We start from the raw sequence: 6,000 nt of genomic DNA, 5'->3' as shown, positions 1-6,000 counted from the left end.
GTACCATTACTTGGCCCCCAAATCCTTGCTCATATAAGAAATGTTTAAGAAGCTAGGCTGGATGTTTTCATTCTTTGTTTCTCAGTTTTCTTGTCTGTAAAAAGGGGAGGAGAGTATGACAGTGGTCAAGGGAGCTCTCTGAAGATTAGTTGAGTCACACATAACATATTTTAACACCATAGAATATGGCCTTTAACTCTCTAAATAGTAATTTGGAGGCTTGGGGTTGGCTAGACTACTCATCTGCTAGTTTTGGAGGGCTCACTATGAAGCTACTTGCAGCTGGCAAGTCAGTGAGGACTGAACCCAGCTGCCACAGCTGAGTAGCTGAGTCTCTTTTCACAGGCCCATATTTCTTTATACAACAAAGAAGTTTCATTGTGGAGAGGTGACATCTGGGGATTTAAGTCCTAAAAGTCACAGAACAATAGTTTTGTCAGATTTGATTTTGGCTGAAGGAATCACTAGAACATTTCAGATTTAAGGGGTGGAAATATTGTCTCTGTATCTGGATGGAAGGCACAGCAAAGTGGCTCAGCAAATGGGAATGGACAATAAGAACTTTGCTTCATTTGAAGTCCATTATTTTTAGCAATACTCTATAATGATCTTTGAATATTTTGTGAGATTTTTTCCACACATACCAAAAAAGCCACCCCAAAATTTGAGGAATATATGCTTTTATAATATGGATGTCTGGAGTTTTCAGAAGGCTCCTCTCAGTAATTTCCTAGATCCTGACACTGTAGAAAAATGACAATAGTTTTCACTTTGTATTTTCCTGGTCTGCTTTTTAATATCTTTCTAGTCCCTGCGATGGTTAATTTTAAGTATTTGACAGTAATGCACATTGTGTGTACACACACGCGCACGCGCACGTGCACACACAAACACACACACACACACGGTCAAACACATTTGAATGTGAAGGCATTCTGTTGTTTTTTCTGATGTTGAGATCAATATATAAATTAATAGACTAGGAGAAAAGTAGAGTACTCTGCATAGTGTAATGGGCCTCATTCAAACAACGGAGGCCTTCTCTAAAAGAAGAAATCCAGCCCGCATAAGTCCTCTGAAACCAAACGACATCAACTCTTATCTGGGTTTCTACTTTGTGTTTCTGCTGAAGAGACCTGATTAAACTATTCTTTAGTCCAGTTTAATCTACTCATCTTTATTTTGTTTTCATTCTTCCCTTGTTCTTATTCTGATAGTATGAGTGATGTATGTTCTTCCAAAAATTCCAGACCCTCCTTTGTTTAAAATTTAATTCCTAGAAATTTTCCAGGTATTTTCACACTTAATTTTCTTCTTTAACTTTTAGGGCTACAACAATTACAAGAGATTGTTTCATTCTCTACAGCAACTCCCTAAGATTGCCTATTCTCTTTTTTAAAAAAATAATCTATTATTTTCATTTATTGGATAGAGACAGCCAGAAATTGAGAGGGTAGAACAAGATAGAGAGGAAGAGACGAAGAGAAACAGCTGTAGCCCTGCTTCACCACTTGTGAAGCTTTCCCTGTGCAGGTGGGGACCAGAGGCTGGAACCCAGGTCCTTTTGCATTGTAACATGTGCACTCAATCAGGTGTGCCACCACCTGGCCCAAAGCTTACCTATTCTCTCTTTTTTTAAAAAAATATTTTTTCCCCTTTGTTGCTCTTGTTGTTTTTTTTATTGTTGTAGTTATTATTGTTGTTGTTATTGATGCCATTGTTGTTGGATAGAACAGAGAGAAATGGAGAGAGGAGGGGAAGACAGAGAGGGAGCGAGAAAGATAGACACCTGCAGACCTGCTTCACTGCCCATGAAGTGACTCTCCTGCAGGTGGGGAGCCGGGAGCTCGAACCAGGATCCGTATGCCAGTACTTACGCTTTGTGCCACATGTGCTTAACCGGCTGCACTACCACCCAAGTACCTCCTATTCTGTTTGTAATAGGATGCAATCCTTCTTATCTGTTTACTAATAAAACCACCCTTTCTATCAGAGAAGCTATCATTTATGTATTAAATGTTAAACATAGTTGGAAAGAGGCTATCTTTCTGAAGTATCTGATAAAATTTCATGAACCATTCTGCTTGTACCATCAAGGAGATCCTGGAGGTGAAGTAGCTGTGTATTATCATGAAGGTGAAAACCAAACTCCTGTGTTACTTTAACAAGAAGTGAGAATTAATCTGGGTTCTTAACATCATTGTTGAACTTTAGACTGCTTACTCCCTTACTTTCTATCTTATAAAAATAACCGTTTTCCAGTTAAACAACCTTTGTTTTGCTTTTCCTCTGGAAAGCAGTCTAATACTTTATTTTATGTTATTTTTCTGCCACCACTAGTGGTAATTGCTGGATTCCAGTACTTGTAGGACCACTCCACCAATCCTGGAGGTCATACCCCCCCTTTTTTTTTCTTTGCTGGAGTGTGAACAACAGAGGAAAATGGAAGGAGAAAGGGAGGGATGGAAAAGTAAAGACACTTGTGACACTACTCCACCACTTAGAAGCTTGTCCCATATTAGCAGTTGATGGGGATGATGGGATTGAACCCAGGTCCTTATGCTTAGTAATGTATGCACTCTATTGGGTGTGCCACTATTCAACCCCAAAATCCTGGCTCATAAAAGAGATGTTTCAGAATCTATTAAAACAAATAAGTGAACAAAATAAAGATCTAAACCAAACATTTCAGTGGTTTATTTTGATTTTTTAAACCCTCTTAATTATTTACAATAGTTCTTATATATATGTTTTAAAATCTTTGTAATATATCTGGGGAGATAAAAAATTATCTTCAGTGTATAGACAAGTAGTTAAGAGGCCTAGAAAATCATGACTTATGGTGTTTTCTAAACTAGCATGTTGTTATGCAGTGATTAGAACACTAGCTTTTCAATGAGAAGCACCTAACTTTTTCCCTGACTCAAAAAAGATACTCAACAAATTAATTAATCAATTAATGTGTATATAAAACATTTAGTCTTAAACAATTGGGAGCTAATATCAATATCAACATTAATAATAATAACATACTAACATCTTGCCTCAAGACCTATAGAATCTTATAAAATTAATTGGTCTTCATTAAAGGCCTAAAACTAGGCTATCATGAATAAATGTCACCTTCAAAGACTGTTTCTTCCAAGCAATAAGAGAAATGAATTTATTAATTATTCAAAGAGAATATTAAAGAAACACACAAAGCTTACAGAATTTCAAAGATAGATCCCTTTGATTTACTAATGTTTATTAGACAGACGAGATCAGGTGTCTTTTTTTAAAAAATAGTATGTACTTAATCGACTATATCCTTCTCTGACCAGATGAGTGTTAAGGAAATGATTGTCAAGTGCAATGATCAAGTGCAAGTGACTGGTGAACTTCCTGGCTCATTTGATGGGAGTTTTGTGCTAGAAGACAAAGATCTTGAATGTGATTTATTTGTAATAATGGCCCTATTAAAATCAATATAATTTATCTGTACATGCTGTTTTATAAGCATTCTTACTGTCTTGCAAGGCAGTGATTGTTATTTCTTTGACAGACAGAAAACTCAGAGTGAATGACTGGGGGATGACTCCCATCCTGAGTGTTTGCTGGGTGACTCAGAGAAAAGAAATCACCTTGTCTCTGTAGATGTAGTTTAAGGCTCATGTCCTACTCTGATGATGATTCAGTCTTGGTATCCTAGTACAGGAAAGATGAAACCTTTGTAATATCTGGTGGAGATACTATGGATCACAGAGCAGACTCAATCACTCAGCTGAAAGTATTAAGATGATGTTATACAATTTCAATCATAGAACATATAGTCCGGGTCTTTCAAACATTTCCTTTACCAGTTGATATTTAAAATTGTGATGTCCCTCTGACTTTGCCAGATATTTTGGCTGTATCTATAATGTTAAAAAAAAGGAAATAATTCTGTTAATTGGGAAACCCCTACCTAATAAGTGGCCTAGGAAATTAAATTTCCCAGCTTATTTTTCCAGAATTTTTCTTAATCTCAGTAACAATTAAGACCTGCAAAATAGCTCACCAGGAAAGTGTGCCAGTTTTGTTATATGTAAGATTTAGGTTTCAGTCAGGTCCCCAGTGAACTGAGGGAAGTGTCTGTCCTTTGTTATTTTTCCCTGTTTCATTCTATCTCTGTTTCTATCTGAAAAAAAAAAAAGCCCAAAGCAGTAAAGCTCAGTGATGACAAAATTAAACATACAAACAAGCAAATAAGTAAATATTTCTTGTATTTGGTTTTTTTGTTTGTTTGTTTAATTTCTTTATTGGGAGATTAATGATTTACATTCATCAGTAAAAGCAATAATTTGTACATACATAACATTTCTCAGTTTTCCACTCAATAATACAACCCCAACTAGGTCCTCTGACTATATTTGTAATGTGATTTCCAATAGTCCTTGTTACTTTTACAAAGAAGAGATTATGGGGAAAAACAACTAGAGAGATCAAGGTTCAAAATAGTTTCCCCTTTGATTAACTGAGTGACTTCAAGCTCATCAGTTAAGTTCTAAATAATAATAATAATACTAATACTTCATTTTTCTTGAAGGATGTGAGCAGAAAATATGTCATATGAACAAGTCCTGTATAAATTATAAAATGCTATGATAATGTGATAGACTGTTTATGATCGGCATTTTATTTTACCCTTATAGCAGATCTGTAAATCACTTTAGGTGGGAAGCATACAAGTCTAGCCACTCTAAATCACACAGTTGGGATTACCCATTCATACACCCAAGAAAATAAAGACAGGAGGCCTGTCACAGACACTCTCGGGATAGAGAAACTCAGTCATAGCAACATGGATGTGGACTATGAGAATCGCAGCATGTCACTTAGTGCTTTGGGCACAGCAACATGACAAGTGTTTCTCAGCATGGACACAGGTGTTCCCCATTCACAACACCATGCAAGGCACACATCTGTGCTTTTTTTTTTTTTTTTTTACAAATGAGGGAACTGATGTTAGATCACTTCAGTGATTCACATAGACCATTGTACATGATAGATTCATGATGTAAGGACTTCTGCTCCAAGAATTGAACATTCACAGTAAGTGCAGAAAGGAAATAGCATGTATCACAACCGACCATCATTCTTAGTGGTACGTCAGTCCTGATGCCCTTAATTGACAAGAGTTTAAAATGCAAACTTTTTGTCATGGCTGCTCTATTTTCTTTTTCTAAAGTACTTGGACAGGAAGGAGACTGATGCTCATAGACTTTTGGCTTAGAGATGGTCTCTATTTCTCTCCTATTACAGGAGGCTATAGAAGAGTAGTTGAGAGGGCCAGGCTTGGTTAAGCACATACATCACATTGCACAAGGACCCAGATTCAAGCCTCTGGTCCCCACCTGCAGGGGGAAAGCTTTACGAGTGGTGAAGAGGGGCTGCAGGTGTTACTCTGTCTCTCCCCCTCCCTAACTGCCCCTCCCATCTCAATTTCTCTCTGTCTCTATCCAATAATAAATAAATAAATAATATTTTTTAAAAAGAGAAAAAAATTAAGAGTAGTTGACCTTCCCTTTGTTGCACAGCTGGTCTGTCATGCATCTAGGGCAGATCTAGATCTCAGATGCACCATCCTAGATTCCTTTATGCAACTCTTTCCCGGCAGTGAACTGGCTTTTGAATTTCAGTGGGGTGGCCATGTCCTTGATGGGCATGGCTGGGGGAATAGCCCTCTATAATGCTGCCTCTACGACTTTTCACATACTGAATGACACAGAAACAGAGAAGTATTATTCAAATCCTGAGGACATGACGTGTGTCCATTGTGAAGTATTGGTTTGCCTTTTCTGTAATAATAAGGAAAGGAATAAAAAAAGAGCCAAGAGGAAAAACCATTTTGTTGCCAAGCCAATAATTCACATCCTTCGACATTTAAACGATTAATGCAATATTTAAACGAGAAGTCGTAGCCTTGCATGAGGTGATCTATTGGCTAAATAGGCGCTGTGACATTTTGAAAAAGCAAAA

Source organism: Erinaceus europaeus, chromosome 7 (genome assembly GCF_950295315.1).
Source record: "Erinaceus europaeus chromosome 7, mEriEur2.1, whole genome shotgun sequence".
NCBI lineage: Eukaryota > Metazoa > Chordata > Mammalia > Eulipotyphla > Erinaceidae > Erinaceus > Erinaceus europaeus.
This window is presented reverse-complemented; position numbering follows the sequence as displayed.